Below are 18036 nucleotides of genomic sequence, written 5' to 3'. Positions count from 1 at the left end.
ACACACATATATACACACATATATATGTATGAGCCAGGTGCAGTGGCTCACGCCTGTAATCCCAGCACTTTGGGAGGCTGAGGCAGGCCGATCACTTGAGGTCAGGAGTTCGAGACCAGCCTGGCCAACATGGTGAAACCCCGTCTCTACTAAAAATACAAAAATTAGTTGGTGTGATGGCTTGCACCTGTAATCCCAGCTACTTGGGAGGCTGAGGCATGAGAATCGCTTGAACCTGGGAGATGGAGGTTGCAGTGAGCCGAGATTGTGCCACTGCACTCTAGCCTGGGCAACAGAGTGAAACTCCATTTAAAAAAAAATATATATATATATATATATTCACACACACATCATTGAGTCCCCAGAGTGTCTTCTTACATATCTTTTTACAGGGGACTATTGTATGCCCTTTGACATCAGACGAAATTAATGTGGAGATCCTACTATGTGCTAGCACTTGATGGCCTTAATTAAAAATCAGGCATTTGAATTCCCAAGGACTCAGGCAAAAGGTCCATGTATCATTAAGGCTGCAAGTAACAAAACCTAGCTTAAAGAAGTGTAAATACTAGGGACACTTGTTTATTTATATTTATTTCTTTTATGTTTCAAGACAGAGTCTTTCTCTGTCACCCAGGCTGGAGTGCAGTGGCACAATCACGGCTCACTGTACCCTTTACCTCCCAGGCTCAAGTGATCCTCCCACCTCAGTCTCCCAAGTAGCTGGGACTACAGGTGTGTGCCACCACACCCATCTAAGTTTTGTATTTTTTGTAGAGGGGGTCTCTCTATGTTGCCCAGGCTGGTCTTGAACTCCTGGGCTCAGGCGATCTACCCTCCTTGACCTCCCAAAGTGCTAGGGATTACAGTCATGAGCCACTATGCCTGGCAGGGACACTTATTATCTCTGATAGCAGGAAGCCTGAGGTTCGTTAATTTAGTGGCTCATTGTCAAATGGCATAGGGCCTTTGCATCCTTCTGCTCTGTTCTTTTATGTTGGTTTTGTCTTCAAGCTTGTTCCCCTTATGAAAGCCTGGCTGCAGCCATTTTGAGCATCAGTCCAGACATGACAATATCTACAGGCAGGAGAAGGATCACCTCCTGTGTGTCCTTTAAAGAACAAGGTGTTAACATGCCAGGAACTGTGGCTCCTGCCTGTAATCCCAGTACTTTGGGAAGCCAAAGTAGGAGGATCGCTTGAGGTCAGGAGTTCCAGACCAGCCTGGGCAACATAGCAAGACCCTATCTCTATGAAATAAAATAATAAAAATTAAGAAAACAAGGTGTTAAAAGACAAAATTAAAGCAAATATAGTTTTGCAGATTGTAATTGACTTTTATTTGCAATTCTAGAATTGGGCTGCCCTCAGAACCAGGACAGGTTCATAGAATTCCAGAGCTGCAACATAGTCTGAAAGCATTTATGGTCAGAAAACAGAAATGAGATACAAAGACAACTAATTGGTTACAGCTCTGCCTTTGCCTTATTTGAAAATGGTTTGAATAGTTGGCTGCCTGGAACCCACTGAGGCTGATGATGTGATTGGCTGAGCCTCAGCAATCTGTTACAAAAGTATACTCCTAAGTTAGGTTTTCAGTTAGTTTGCATACTAAGGCTGCAGTTTGTTAAGGGCCCAATAAAGCCTCCTCGGGTCAATTTTTTTGTTTCTTTTTGAGATGGAGTCTTGCTCTGTTGCCCAGGCTGGAGTGCAGTGGCATGATCTTGGCTCACTGCACCTCTGCCTCTCGGGTTCAAGTGATTCTCCTGCCTCAGCCTCCTGAGTAGCTGGGATTACAGGCACGTGCCACCACGCTAAACTTTTTTTGTATTTTTAGTAGAGATGGGGTTTCACCACATTGGCCATGGCTGGTCTCGAACTCCTTAGACCTCAGATGATCCGCCTGCCTCGGCCTCCCAAAGTGCTAGGATTATAGGCATGACTCACTGTGACTAGCCCTCAGGCCAAATTTAGCGTTTGTTTGTTTGTTTGAGATGGAGTCTCTGTCACCTAGGCTGGAGTGTAGTGGCACGATCTTGGCTCACTGCAACCTCTGCTTCCTGGGTTCAAGCAATTCTCCTGCCTCAGCCTCCTGAGTAGCTGGGATTACAAGCATGCACCCCCATCCCTGGCTCTTTTTGTATTTTTAGTAGAGATGGGGTTTCACCATGTTGGCCAGACTGGTCTCAAACTCCTGACCTCAGGTGATTCACCTGCCTCTGCCTCCCAAAGTGCCTGGATTACAGGAGTGAGCAACCGCACCCGACCCCAAATTTAATTTAACAAAGGACTAACTCAGAACTAACTTCCAACCAAAACTGATTCACCTCAAATCTCATTGGTGCAGAATTGCTTCATACACCCATGTGTAATACAGTAACTGGCAAGAAAAAGGGACTGCTGTGATTGACTTGAACCAACTAGGAAATAGCCCTGGAGCTGAGGCTGGGGACAGGCTTTCCTGAAGCACATGCTGGAGCCACTGAAAGAAAAATGGGAGTTCTGCTTTCTACTAGAAAGAGTGTGTGGATGAACTGGATGCTGGGTGGGCAGCCTCTCACTAGTACTTACGGTAGTACCAAAGACGAGTTAATCAAGGCTCTATTATGTCTCCTGAGGCCCTTAATGCATGTCTCATTATGACCTTAGGACAGCCTGTGGCAGAGGGAATCATTCCATTTAATAGACAGTAAATGGGAGCTCAGTGAGGTTAAGGACATAAAGCTAATAAGTGACAGCACGGGAATCCAGACACATATCTGCCTGATATCAAACCCATTTCTTCCCATCTGCATGCTGCCTTCTGCTATAAATATGTAAATGTTTCCACAAAATTCTTTTTCATACTTTGCCCTGATAGCAGCAAGGGCTGCACATCCCAACCTCTTTTCAGCTTAGCTCACCATAAAAAGCGGGATCAGAGATCTATATTCTCAGCTCTTTCTGATTTCCCCTAGGGAAGTTACAAAAGAATGACAAAAACTTGGAGAAGGCAGATATCATTAGTATTAAAGAGAACTGGAGGTTTAGGGAGAAATAAAGCTGAATAAAAAACAACAGGACCGGCTGAGCGCGGTGGCTCATGCCTGTCATCTCAGCACTCTGGGAGGCTGAGGTGGGTGGATCATTTGAAATCAGGAGTTTGAGACCAGCTTGGCCAACATGGCGAAACCCCATTTCTACTAAAAATACAAAAATTAGCTGGGTGTGGTGGCGGGTGCCTGTCGTTCCAGCTACTCAGAAGGCTGAGGCAGGAGAATCGCTTGAATCCAGGTGGTGGAAGTTGCAGTGAGCCGAGATCACGCTACTGCACTCCAATCTGGGTGACGGAACAAGACTCCATCTCAAACAAAACAAAACAAAACAAAACAAAACAAAACAAAACGGGGCCTATGTATCCCTGAAATGTGAAGTAGGGGGAGATAAGGGATTTAGATGTATATCCTACTAGGTTTTTGCTGTGTTCTGCCATGCAGTTGTCTGGGCAGGATTTATTTATTTTTTAATTTATTTCAGGGGCCATGCTAATCAATCTTCTTTGTATTGTTCCAATTTTAGTGTATGTGCTGGTGAAGCAAACACTGGGTAAGGTTTAAACTGTCTAATTCTGTGTGTTGGGGTTTGGCCTTGGAGAAGGCTCTGCGATGCATAGACCTTAAATTAGAGTTAGGTATATTATTAATCCAAAGTGATCCTGAATGCTTTCTATCATTTTTTCTTGTCCTATTGCAGTGGCTAAACTGACTTTTAGTACTACACAGAATAGAAGCAACAATAACAATCATCCTTGTCTTGTTCCTAACTTTAGTGGACTATTTACAATATTTTACTGAGTTAGATGCCTTAGGTTCCATGTTAGGTCTTTATCAAAGACCTCACTGGGTTTCCCTTCAGTCTTGGAGGAGTCTGGGTATTGGCCATGACATTTGCCATAAATGATGGCATTCTCTCTGCCAGGTCCTCATGCCCTGGAGCTGTACGGCTGCGCTTCAGCTGCTGCACGTTTGACTTTTTGAGTAGCCCTTGAATCTCTGCTCTTCCTTGGCCTCTCTATAGTTTGTGGCATAATAGCCTCAGCTTAAGTTTGAGTTTTGTAGGAAAACAATGGGCCTGTGCTGACAAAGATACAAAGTCAAGGAACAGGATTTTTTATATCTCAACTAACTTGATCCTAGCTTTGACATTTACTTGCTGTATAACACTGGATGAATAACAGTCTCTTTAAGCCTTAGTTTCATCCACCGTGAAATGGGAAAAATAATATCTGTTTCATAGAGTTGTTTTAGGATCATGTAGCTTATGTAAAACACTGAATAGTTTTCCAGGCATGACATAGGCACTCAATCTCATATTATGAATAAGCTTATGATGCATGGGGGGTACTGATGACAGCTTTCTTTTGTCCAGGCAGGCCCAGCTACATGGTGGTATGACCAGTGCAATCACACAGGGCCCCATGCTTAGCAGGGCTCTGTACTTAGTTTAATGCTCTGCCGTTGTCATCTTGAAATTCTTAATTTTTAAACAAGTGTCCCATATTTTGCACTGTTTCTTGCAAACAGTGTAGCCAGTTCTGTCTTCAGGAATGGATCCAGCACTAGTACTGGCCCTTCTCTTTGGGAAACATCCTTCCATTGATTTCTTAGGGAGTAAATCCCTTGAAGAGTAACCTCCCATAGAAAAATTAGGGTTAGCACCCTGTGTATGTTTATCTCTAACTGTTCCATTCTCAGTAACCTACACATCCTCTCTCATTAAAAAAACAAAACAAAACAAAACAAAAAACACTTTATATTTTACAGAAGCTATTAGATCCAGAGAAGCCGGTAGGGGGTGCTGGTGAAATGGAATGGTGATTTGAGATTTTGGAATCAGGAAAAAGATCTAAGTTCAAAACCCTGCTAGTTCCTTTCTGGCCGAGTTACTTAGACAAGGTAATATCTCTGTCCTACTGGTAGAGTGTATGTTGCAGGGGAATTACATTTTCTTTGTTGGTAAAATATATGTCTCAGGGGAATTAAACAGATAATTTATGTAAAGTGTCTTTCACAGAGAGTCTGGCACATAGTAGGTGGTCAGTCACTATTAATTCTTCCAGCTCTTGCCAGAAGTAACTAAAATCAGGGCACTAGGACTTCCAAGCCATGCTGCCACTAATAAAAGAAATAATATGATTTATTTTTTCACAACTGTTTGGGGAAAGGCCTGTGCTTCATAAATATGTATTGGAAAGTACTTAGAAAATGAGTAGAAATAATAAAAATATGTCCAAGTAAACAGCTCCTATAAATATGTCACTTGGTAGACAAATTAGTGTTTTATCACTACTAAATACTATTGCTTGCTGAAAAGGATTTCGGATTGCTTGCACAATGGGTACATTATTGAATGCCTCTGTGGAAGGGCATGATAAAGATGAAAAATAGTGATGGTGGTAATGCCTAAGGTGGAGAAAGGAGGAGTGTGGATAAACGCAGCTCGGAGGCCTCTGTGCTGCAGTGATATGCACATTATTTAGCAGCATTCCAATGATTTGCTTGTAATAGAGGGCCCAGAAAAAAACGATTTCCACAGGATGTCATGAATCCAAACTTCAATTATTGGATCCAATCAGTGGATTAAGTGCACCCCCTTTCAGAACTGAACCTTCAGGTTGTAAACTAAGTTTACAAAAGGACATCCCCAGGTCTCACCCCACCCTTGTTCTGGACCTATTAACTTTTTTTCTGTTTGTTTGTTTTTTGTTTTGAGATGGAGCCTTGCTCTGTCACCCAGGCTGGAGTGCAGTGGCACAATCTCGGTTCACTGCAACCTCCACCTCCCGAGTTCAAGTGATTCCCCTGCCTCAGCCTCTCGAGTAGCTGGGATTATAGGCGTATGCCACCACGCCTGGCTAATTTTTGTTATTTTTATTAGAGATGGCGTTTCACTACATTGGCCAGGCTGGTCTCAAACTCCTGATCTCAAGTGATCAGGTCTCCCAAAGTGCTGGGATTACAGGCATGAGCCACCGCGCCTGGCCTGGACCTATTAACTTTCTATAGCTATGATTTCTATCAAGAGAAAAGAGCGATGTGGTGGAAAATGCTGTGCCTTCATCGCAGGTAGGAATCTATTTCAGAATTGCGAGGATGGACAAGGTCCTGGCATATCTAGGGAAAAGGAATTAGAGGGAAAGGAGGAGACCATAAATGCTTTTGGAGGGTAGGGCTGGAAATGAAGACTTAGAGAGAAGCAAACCAGACAGAATTGCATCAGGGAAAGTTACAAAAATAGCCAGGAAGGAAAACGATGGGTACATTTAATTTGGATGTGGGAGGCCTTTAGCAGGTCAGTCTTTCCATGCATTCCAGGTGATTGAAAAAATCAGTTTTAAATTCCAGCTTTTTGGGGCGCAGTGGCTCATACCTGTAATCCCAGAACTTTGGGAGGCCAAGGCGGCAGATCGCTTGAGGTTAGGAGTTTGAGACCAGCCTGGCCAACATGGTGAAACTCTGTCTCTACCAAAAACAGGCAAACAAATAAACAAATTAGCTGAGCGTGGTAGCAGGTGACTGTAGACCCAGCTATACGGTGGGAGGATCCTTTGAACCTGGGAGGCGGAGGTTGCAGTGAGCGGAGATCACGACACTGCATTCCAGCCTGGGTGACAGTGAGACCCTGTCTCAAAAAAACAAAAATAAATAAATTGCAGCTCCGTGTATTCAAGACACTTCTGGTTGAAAGAAAAAAAAAGCAATACATTCCAGCGCCACCTTTTTCTAACCATGGGGTTTTGGGTAAATTACTTAATATGTAGATCCTCATTGATAACATGGGAATAATAGTACACAGTTTGCTGGGTTGTGAGGATTGAAAATAATACTTGTAAAGTGACAGAGTCTGATATGTATACGTGATCTTATTATTATTATTTTTGAGACGTCGTCTCGCCCTTGTCGCCCAGGCTGGAGTGCAATGGCACGACCTTGGCTCACTGCAACCTCTGCCTTCCGAGTAGCTGGGATTACCGGCACCCGCCACCATTCCTGGCTAATTTTTTGTATTTTTAGTAGAGATGGGGTTTCACCATGTTGGCCAGGCTGGTCTCGAACTCCTGACATCAGGTGATCCACCCACCTCAGCCTCCCAAAGTGCTGGGATTACAGGCATGAGCCACCACGCCTGGCTCATGATCTTATTTTCCTTACGATATTCCTAGTTTGAAAATACAAATTGCTCAGAAAAACTGGGAGTTCTCAATAGAACCTAAAGCCTAAGAAAATTGTGTCACTAGACACCATTCAAAAGAAGGGTTGGAACTTAATATTATGTTCATGACTAGGCATCGTAGCCCACGCTGGCTAACCATCCCCTGGGCCGCCCTGCTGCTTGGCGGTTTACTAACCACAGCTACATGCATGCGCTCACTAAATCCACGCCAACCTGCATTTCTGGGATGAGAAAACCAGAGTTCGTAAAGGTTAGGTACCTTGCTGAAAGGTGCATGGGTAAAAGGCAGGGATGGATCCTTGCTGAGTCATTCCCATTCTACCCCAGCCTTCCTCAACAGCTTCCTGACCTTCCTGAGGGGAAGTAGCTAGTCCTAGGGGTTTAGACTGGGCAGTGCTAGAGTGAGTGGGACAAGCATGGGTTTTTAGGTTCCACAGACCCGGCTTCTAATACATGCCAGTTGTGGGACGCTGAATAAGCTCGTAACCTCTAGTGGGGCTGGGTTTCTGCAATCATGAAGCAGGGAAAACCATCGTCTGCTCATAGCACTGATGAGAGTGTCAATGAGACATGAAAGTCAGGCACCTTTCAAAGTTTTATGACATGCGTTCAGAGGTGTTGAGGGACTCGCTCAAGGTCACCAAGCCGGGTCTTGACCCAGCTGAAACTTGGACTTGGACCCTTGGGCGCCTCTCGCAGAATTGTGTGACCAAGGTAAACAGCAGCGGCCGACACCATGACTTTGGGGAAACGACGCCTCCTACGGTCCCACGGCTCAGACCAGCCCGGCCCCGCCTCCGGGAGCCTCAGCTCCGCCAGGGGGCGCGAGCGGAGGCCGCGCTCGAGGCCGCCGGGCGCCTCGCTCTTCTCTATGGTGGCTCGGGCGCGGCGGGAGCGGAGGCGCGCTCCCGAGAGGGGGCGGGGCCGAGCCAGGGGCTGGGCCGCGCGGAGGGCGGGAGCGGCCGGTCCGGGACGGGCCGGCTGGGGATGGGTGGGGGGGCCAACTTCCTGGGGCCGCCCGTGAGGATGTCGCGACCGCCCCCGGGTGCCCCTCAGCCCCAGAGACGCCGCCGCCGCGAAGTCCGCAGCCTCCCTGCCTGAGGCATCCGCGGCCGGGATCCGGCCCCTCCCCTCGCCTCCTCTCCTAGGTGCCGGCCCGGCGGGCGGCCGCAGCAGGTGAGGAGGCGGCTGCGCTGGGGGCCGCTGGGCGCCCGGCCTAGGGAAGGACGGGAAGGGGGACGGTCGGGTGCCGTCAGGCTGTGGTCTGGGGGCCCTTCCTCTGTGTGGGGCGCGGCCTGGGACTCTTCCTGCCCTACAGGGGTAGGGGGAAGCCGTTTGCTGGCTGGAAGTCCCCGCCTTCAGGGCAGCCCACACCTGTCCTTTGAAAAGTCCCCTCAAAGAAAGCGTTTCACCTGTGGGGGCAGTAACGGGAGACGTGCGTCCTCGATTATCCCCAAGCGCCCTGCAGACTGGCAGGTCTAGTTGGCTTGTGGGGAAAAGATACCTCTTTGTACGTCAGAGGAAACTGAGGCAGGTCCGCGGCGGCCTGCTTACCCCTTTAAAGGAAACAGCCCGTCCCTACCTCCGTCTTAGACGGAGGCGGCTGGAGGAGGGAGGTTTGGAGTTTGGAGGTTTGATGGAGAAGTTTGGGAATGCGGTTCTCCCCGCAGGGTCCACTGTTCCCTCGCTTGGGAGTTGTCCTCTGTTCGCGATGTGTGTGAGGTCGCCACTGTGCGGCAGCGGTCAAGACCGAGAGGGAAATGGGGCCTCTCTTCAGCCGGCTGCCCAGGAGACAGTTGACTAGACATGGGGAAGTCTGGCGAACCAGGGGAGCCAGAGCCTCCGCTGGCACGTCTGCTCAGAGCTTGAGTTCAGACTGGTAGAAGAGATAAACAATAGCATATTTTCTCCTTTTTGTTGGTCTGTCATTTGTTCTAGGGGGAAAAAAAACTGCTTGTGTAATCAAGAGTGTACCGTGCCACCCCCCAGTCTAGCATAAGGAAGGATAATTGTTAGCTTGGAAATAGGGTTTTACCCACAACTGTCACTTTGCTCCCTGGTTAAAGGCCAGAGTGACGTGATGAGCAAACATCCCGGGGTGCGTGTGGCCTTCTAAGAAAGCAGTAAGTTCCTTATGTATCCCTTTGATGATTGGTTTAGAGGACAGAGAGACTTCCTGTTACCACTGTCGCTGCAACTGTTTGGGGTGCCGTATTCTCCCCGTGACAGTTCAATTTACTGAAATGTGGGCCGGGCTGCCCATTTATTATACCATTCTTCTAGGAATGGGAGTAGGCAGGGTACAAGGTACTGGGCTGAGTTTGTGTACAGAGTTCTAGGGCTGCAGCCTAGCCGTGACAGCTCCTTTCTGTTAAGGGGATTTCAGGTTTGACAACTTCTTTATCCTTTTCTCTGATTACATTCTCTTTCACATTCAAGGAAGTAGATGATGGCAAAGGTTTTTGAACTTTTATTGTATATTTCCTAATTCTGAATTTTAGAGTACAATTCAGAAGTTACAGTTTATTTAGAGGTATTCTTAAGTTTGAAAATATTTGGGTATATTTTCATAACACCTGCAGATTGATGTGGCAGGGCTAATATATTGATTGTGATTGAAGAAAATGTTCATGTAATCTAGGACACACTCATTTTAATGCCCATCTAATTACAAAGACCAGCTGGTTAAAAACTTTCATATTGATCAGGTAGACAGTTGTGATACCTTGTTTACGTCGGCATCAAGGGTTGTAAATATTTAAATCGACCAGTTTAACCAGTTGCCAAAATAACATGCACAAAAAAAGTCCCTTCTCAGAAACCGTAAAAATCAATTTCTTTCAAACCTTCTCTCACGACCAAGCCAGTTGACATAACTTTGCTTGGTACCATCTAATAGGAACACCTTTTTTTTTTTTTGGAGGCAGAGTCTCACTCTGTCACTCAGACTGGCGTGCAGTGGTGTAATCATGGCTCACTGCAGCCCTGACCTCCTAGGCTTAGGTGACTCTCCCTTCTCAGCCTCCTGAGTAGCTGGGACCTCAGGCATGCACGACCACACCCAGCTAGTTTTTGTATTTTCCGTAGAGACGAGGTTTTGCCATGTTGTTGGACATGAACTGGGATCAAGCGATCCTCCTGCCTCGGCTTCCCCAAGTTCTGAGATTACAGATGTGAGCCACCACGCCAGGCCGGAACACCTCTTAAGGGTTGTGGAAAATGCGTTTTTAGTGACCAGCATTTAAGAAGACAAAACAAACAGCAGCAATAACAAAAAAGGGCACAATTTCTTTTCTAATTACATGTGCATTGTTATTTAAATATAGTCACACCCATCTCTATGAGTGTCATGCCTAAGACTTTCTGAGAACACCTCTGTAAACCTAAGAAGTTGTTAGGGGGACTAATTCCACCTTGATTTTTTATTCTTGTCATAGAACCTTTAATTAACTGCCATTGTTTTAATCTTAGAGACTTTTATACCAAACTTGTACTAGTCATAGTGTTTATGTTTTTGGAGGAAAGATTTAACCTCTATACCTTAGAATCTCATAACTTGTTAATACAATAACAGAATTAAGGTATTAGAGTTTAATGAGAACACATAGTTTAAATTGCTATTGGTGAAGTCTCAAGCGAGGAGCTGCTTCATTGTTGTTTGGTAATGGTTACTGGTTTAATGATGATTACTGGTTGTTTTTGTTTCACTTCTAGTTATTGGTAATGGTTATTTGGTGTTTGTGTAAGAAAGATTTTGGCAATTGTAAAGATAGTCTTTTTTTTTTTTTTTTTTTTTAATTGAGATGGGGGTCTCACTCCTGTTAGCCATGCTGGAGTGCCATGGAATGATCTCAGCTCAATGCAACCTTGCCTCCTGGGCTCATGCAATCCTCTTACCTCAGCCTCCCAAGTACCTGGGACCACAGATGTGCGTCACTACGCCCAGCTAATTTTTGTGTTTTTGGTGGAGACAGGGTTTTGCCATGTTGCCCAGGCTGGTCTCAAACGCCTTGAGCTCAAGTGATCCTCTGGCCTCGGCCTCCCAAAGTGCTGGGATTATGGGTGTGAGCCACTGTGCCCAGCCTAAAGACAATCTTTTCATATACAAACAGACTCCCGGTTCTCTTGTAAGGAAATATCTGATTAACTTATTTCGTGACTTTATATTAGTTAAGCAGTTTTAAAATAGTAAAACTAATTTGGCTCTTAGTAGGATATCCTATTATATCTCACATAAAAGCCATCTCAGATAGGTAGGAATTGGCCTCATGTATTTAAAGACTTCTGCCCTCCCTGTTTCCAAGATTTAACAGCTGCCATCAGGACAGCGGTCATAGCTAATCCTGTTATGCCAGTCTTAGTTTAAACCCATTATCCTTTCTCTTCATTAAGACTGTCGTGAAGTTCCTCCTTTACTTTTCTTATGCAGGGTGAATATTCCACATTTTTAATATATTTGGGCCTGTTAACATTCTGAAGTGAAGCTAAGCAGTTGGTTAAAAGAGTCCTTCATATTTTTAAACAGTTTCCTTTTTAAAGCATAAAATCTCCATCTTGGCTGTGTGCGGTGGCTCACTCCTGTAATCCCAGCACTTTGGGAGGCAGAGGTGGGTGATCACCTGAGATCAGGAGTTAGAGACCAACCTGACCAATATGGTGAAACCCTGTTTCTACTGAAAACACAAAATTAGCCGGGCATGGTGGTGTATGCCTGTAATTCCAGCTACTTGAGAGACTGAGGCAGGAGAATCACTTGAACCCGGAGATGGAGGTTACAGTGAGCCGAGATCGCACCACTGCGCTACAGCCTGGGCAACAAGAGCGAAACTCCATCTCAAAAACAACAACAACAAAAAACTGCATTTCCTCTGGAGTAAAACCAGCTTTTTGAATCTGATAATAAAACAAAAGCTGTTTTTTCCTGCTCTCTGCTAATAGAAAGTCTTTATTAACTTTACCTTACTGGTTTTGTTAGTACAGTGACTAGTGACTGGTAGTAAATGATAACCTAGTGGTAATGGGAGATCCTGAAGTCTCCTGAATCATCAATGACAGGTCACATTGTGTTCAGTGCAGCTTTAGCCTTTTGAGCATGTTTTATTGTAAGGAGTTCCAAAAGCCAGCCACTCCTTGAAAGATGAGGTACCTGGTGATTTGCTGCTGAGTCACTGACCAAGATATTCTTTAAAAATGCAGATTTCCCAGCCCCACTTCGTGGAGATTTTGATTGAGTGGGTAGGTGATGACCAGGGAACTACCTTTTATTTTTTCAATGTTATAATTTTATTATTACTACTATGAGGCCATACCCCGTAGATGCTACCTTTTATTTTTGTTATTTATTTTTATTTTATTTCATTTTATTTTGAGACGGAGTCTTGCTCTGTCACCCGGGCTGGAGTGCAGTGGTGGGATCTCGGTGCAGTGGTGGGATCTCGGTTCAGTGCAACCTCTGTTTCCTGGGTTCAAGCAATGCTCCTACCTCAGCCTCCCGAGTAGCTGGGATTACAGGCACCCATCACCACACCCAGCTAATTTTTGCATTTTTAGTAGAGACGGGGTTTCACCACATTGGCCAGGCTGATCTTGAACTCCTGACCTCATGTGATCCGCCCGCCTCAGCCTCCCAAAGTGCTGGGATTATAGGTGTGAGCCACCGCACTCAAGTCTATTTATTTATTTTTGAGACAGTCTCAGCTCTGTCATCCAGGCTGGAGTGCAGTGATGTGATCTCGGCTCACTGTAACCTCCGCCTCCCAGGTTCAAATGATGCGCCTGCCTCAGCCACCCAAGTAGCTGGGACCACAGATGTGTGTTACCACACCCGGCTAATTTTTGTATTTTTAGTAGAGACGGCGTTTTACTATGTTGACCAGTTTGGTCTCAAACTCCTGACCTCAGGTGATCTGCCCGCCTTGGCCTCCCAAAATGTTGGGATTACAGGTGTGAGCCACTGTGTCCGGCTGGAAGCTAGCTTTAAAAAATCTCCCTTGCATCCTTATTTTCAAAAAGCTCCCCAAGTGCTTTTTATTTATTTATTTTTTTGAGATGGAGTCTCTCTCTGTCACCCAGGCTAGAGTGTGTGGCATGATCTCGGCTCACCGCAACCTCTGCCTCCCGGGTTCAAGCAATTCTCCTGCCTCCGTCTCCCAAGTAGCTGGGATTACAGGCACGCACCACTGCGCCCGGCTAATTTTTGTGTTTTTAGCAGAGGCGGGGTTTCACCCTGTTGGCCAGGCTGGTCTCAAACTCCTGACCTCAGGTGATCCGCCTGCCTCGACCTCCCAAAGTGCTGGGATTACAGGCTTGAGCCATTGAGCCACCGTGACTGGCTTCCCAAGTGCTTTTGATGTGCAGTCAAGTTTGGGAACCACCGTTTTATTGCATTGATACTTTTTTTCAGGGTTGGGGGGGCATTATCTCCTGTACATCAAGCCCCATGGAACTTTGAAAATTGGGGTTCACTTTTCTTCCCTTTTCTTTCTTTCTTTTTTTTTTTTTTTTTGAGTCAGTCTTGCTCTGTCACCTAGGCTGGAGTGCAGTGGTGTGATCTCAGCTCACTGCAACCTCCACCTCCCGGGTTCAAGCAGTTCTCCTGTCTCAGCCTCCCAAGTAGCTGAGACTACAGACATGCACTACTAGCATGTCCAGCCTATTTTTGTATTTTTAGTAGGGATGGGGTTTCACCATGTTGGCCATGCTGGTCTCAAACTACTGACCTCAAGTGATCTGCCTACCTCGGCCTCCCAAAGTGTTGGGATTACAGGCGTGAACCACCGTGCCTGACCCGCTTTTCTTTTTTAATTTTTAGAGTGAAATTATGCACATTGAAATTCCTTATAAATTGGTAGTCCCTCTAATAGAATCGTTATGCTAGCCAGGATGTTTGATTTGCTAGAATAGCCCATTTCCTAGTCATGACAGATAACAAAGAGCTTTTATAACTTTTATGTAAATTGCTTTACAGTGAGGCCCCCTCTGCTGTATTATCTATCAGGAGTCATGAGGGAGGGTTTTTGGTGAAAGTAGCTTCGTTTATCTCATGAGTGGACAAATGAATGATAATGTGGAAACAACTAGAGGTCTGAATAGGTAATTGAATCTAGTTATGATCATCAGTGTTGGATGGCAGAGATGCCTGGGAATTCTCTGTATGTCAAATTTTAGAATAAAGTCAGTTTGCCTGTTTTATTTCTACACAGCTGAAGCCTTTATTGAAAATAATAGGTGCGTAACAAATAGTTAATAAAATTTAGTCAGCAGCCGTTTGATGAGTTCATGGAAGGAAGAATAATTGCTGAAATTTGGAACCATCTGATTTAAAACAGACTCAGGCACTAGATACATTATCCCTAATGTTGTTTGTTTGTATAGACAAACCTGGTTTTGAATTCTGACTCCCCCACTTCCTGGCTGTGCTACCTTAGGCAAATTACTTAACCTCTGTGAGCTTCAGTTTTTTCATCTGCAAGATGAAAATACCTGGTAGGATTGTTATGTGGATTAAAAGGGGAAAAATATGCATGGTAGGATTAAAAGAGAGAAAAATATGTTTTTTGTACGTTGTAGGCAACTCAATAAACGTCCCTTCTCCCACTTCCTCACACAATTTTTATTCTGTAGGCTTAAGATGCTTTTCTAAATCCAGCTTTCTCTGTATCTCTTTCCAGGAATATCTATTCAGTCAGCTCTTTTAGAAAATGTATGAAAGAGTGAGGACTAAAGTTAAGAACCAGAGAATAGGGGTAAGAAGAATGAGTCACAGGACAATTAGCAACAATTTAAACAATTTTTTAGAATGAGTGGAGTGTTGGCATGTGCCCAGAGTTACTATCTGCAGGAATAAATGAATAACATTACCCAAATTCTGCCATCTGTACCTGGACGGTAGCCCAGATTAGGCTAGGAGCCTTTGAGGGTGGCCCCATTAAGTAGCACCTAACATCCATTTCTTTCATTATCTTCTTTTCTCCCTTTTGGTCTTCATTTCTTGTTCCCTGTCTCCTCCTTTTCCCTCTTTTAAAGCTGTCCTTCCTTTAGACTTGCCGATCATCATCATAGATGCAGGCCCAGTCCCTGGAAATCGAGGCTAAAAGAGGTTTCTGGTTGCTAACACCTGTCTCCTAGCTAAATGAATAAGCTCTTTTGTGGGCAGGATGTTAAAAAAGCTGATTAGTACAATACCAGCTTAAAGGGCCTATTAATGATACAGCATATGTAAATCACAGTGATTTAAAGCCATTTTAGAGATTAATTTCTTATATATTTATTTTCTGTATTGAATTATGATGTCAGTTGAATTTTTACATCTAAACCATGAATCTGTTTATTGCCTAAACAGACTAATTTCTGTCATATTGATTGGGAATCATTTATATTCTAAAGAAGTTTCTACCCTTAAGGGCCTTTGTATTGTTTGGCAAATGTCTAACTAGTGTGTAATACAATTTAAAGTTTTGTTCACTGCACTGCTGCCATAACTAGTTTAATTTCTGCTCCTTATATATTTCTGTTGGCAGCTGGAAAATTAAAATACTTGATGTTCCATAAAACTGATTTTTTGAGGGGTGATTTTACTGTCATTTGAATGGACTTAGGCCCCAGGGTACATTTTTTAAGATGTCTTATTCAACTTTCCTGTAATAGTCTCTCTCTCTTTATATAATTAATGTATTAGACACATAATTGGCTGTTTAAGCATTCGGAAGAGATAATGTTTGGCCTTTTACCCAGAGATTATTTTTTTCTACATCTCTTGAGGAAATGCGTGTCATTTTTGGAAACTCCTAAGTATATTACAGTTACACTAGCACGTGAATTTTTGCAAAGACTAGAGAATGAACAATTCCCAAATCGTTCTATTCTTTTTAGATCATAGTGTTTCCAACCTGATGTGAAAGTAGAAAGGCTGTGATGTGATGCCTGGTAAATCCTCCTCATAATTTTTCTATATGTTTCACAGAAATATATAGTCTTCAAGAACTGAAGTTACTCTCAAGGAGACTTTACATTTAATTACTCAATCCATACTTAATTTCCTACAAGATTCTTGGAGAGACACTCACCAGGCTGCTGATTTCATGGAGTTACGACCTACACAGGTTTTTATCTCTGTTAAAGCTACTAACCGACCCCCTCCCTTTTTTTAGGTTGAAAAGTGACCTTGGTCTGGTAATTTCTTCCTTGTCCTCTCCTCTAAAAAGATACAGCAAAACCTTCTTGCTCTCTCAGCAGCATTTTTCATCTGCTACTACCGCCATGTGCTGAATTTGAATTTGAGCACACTTCAGTATATGATTTTGTTGAGCTAATGTTATCTGACTTTTTAAAGCTGCCGCTCTGCAATGCTACAGTTAAACCTACATTTTCTGTTTTCATGTTCACATGCCTTTTCTAGAATTATATACAAAAATATGTTTTCATTATCTCTGGGTTGTGGAGTGTTCCCTGGGTCAGTCACTTGTTTCTACCAATGGCTAGTTCTAAGAGTAGGGGAAATCCACCTGGATTTGAACTATTTGCAGCCAGTGTGGTCTGCTGAAACATTTTAACTGTCTTGGTCCTTTTTAAACAAATGCTGCCTAGTCATCTTGAAACTTACAGGAAGTTAGGCTGGCTTCTGAGTGGTTAAATGCAACTTATTAGTGATCAACACCATTGTTTATTTGCAACTGCCGGATTATGTTAAAAGATTTGAAAGGAAAAAAAAGCTTTTCTTAAGGAAATCGTGCATCCGTCTCTCCCACCTCACCCTCTTCTTGTTTTACTCTTCATTTGCTTTGGAAAATCTTTCCAGTCTTGGTACTGATCACATGTATATAGTCTTAGTGGCAATTGAGTCAGCGTATTTTATCCTAAAATATACAAGAAACTATGTGCCCAACCCTCTGCATTTTCTGCTAATCCTCCCATGCTTTTTTACTTTCATAATGATTAAAATATGTGCCTGAGAAATAACCAAGCTTCATCTTCTATCAACTTCCAACCCTCTTCTAGGACTTGCGTCAGTAGATGCATGACCAATTGCAGTTGGGTTGGATTGTACCATCTTAACTATACTAATTATTATTTTACACAGTGTGGAAGATCAGCCAGAGCATATGCTTTATTCTAAAATGCTGGGCAAAGGAATGTTCTAATTTGGAGAGAGAGGAAGGAGTGTTTTCTAGGGCCTTAGCAGGAGTAGGTCCACTGAAATTCAGCTCGTTTGAGGAATCTGGATTTTTATCAAGGGGTGGAAAGGAATAGTTAGGGGTTAAAATTATGTGCAAGCGGGGGTGGGAAGGAATAATTTATGAGATGAGGACTTTCCCAGTCCATAGTGGAGAATTCTTAATCTTTCAGATTCTCTTATGTTTGTCTACTTATCATATACTGATGGAAGAGTTTGCGTAATCCTTCTATATCAGAGCTAAAGTATACCTTAGCCATTGTTTACTGAGAGGGTGGGAAGAGGGATGTCAGAATATTCTCAGCTTGTCAAAGGGCAGTCCACCTTCCTGTTGTACCCTTGGCCATATGGTTGAATCCAGCACTTCAGATGATTCTGAGTCATCCCCACCACTCCCATTGATCTAGTTCAGTGTTTCCCAATTCTGAAATGTTGACACAGTTAGAGACCAGCAGCTTGAGGAATAGTGACTGTGAACCTACCAATTAATGGGGGACATTAAAATGATAGTAGTTCTGCAGCTTCACCTCTAGATGATCTTCATCAGATTCCTAAATTGCATTTACTTGATAAAATCTTCACCACAGCACATCAACATGTCTCTTGCACTACCCAAAAGCAGTATTAAAAAGGAAAATACGTTGACAATTACTA

The 18036-nt window shown here is 43.9% G+C and overlaps 1 protein-coding gene and 1 pseudogene across 1 annotated transcript in view; one reads left to right on the top strand and one right to left on the bottom strand.

Moving 5' to 3' along the window:
• Window positions 1–3484: 3484 nt before the first annotated feature.
• LOC129470821 (uncharacterized) lies at window positions 3485–3581 on the bottom strand (annotated as a pseudogene).
• Window positions 3582–8881: 5300 nt separating this feature from the next.
• The window catches only part of RFFL (ring finger and FYVE like domain containing E3 ubiquitin protein ligase), a 76067-nt gene continuing 66912 nt past the window's right edge, over window positions 8882–18036 (top strand). Inside the window, exon 1 of the mRNA XM_063628592.1 lies at window positions 8882–9597. The gene's annotated coding sequence lies outside the window, so the exon portion shown is untranslated. The remainder of the gene's footprint in view (window positions 9598–18036) is intronic.

This window comes from Symphalangus syndactylus, chromosome 20 (genome assembly GCF_028878055.3).
Source record: "Symphalangus syndactylus isolate Jambi chromosome 20, NHGRI_mSymSyn1-v2.1_pri, whole genome shotgun sequence".
Lineage (NCBI taxonomy): Eukaryota > Metazoa > Chordata > Mammalia > Primates > Hylobatidae > Symphalangus > Symphalangus syndactylus.
The sequence above is the reverse complement of the archived record's forward strand: the minus strand, read 5'-3'. Positions and strand labels throughout refer to the sequence as shown.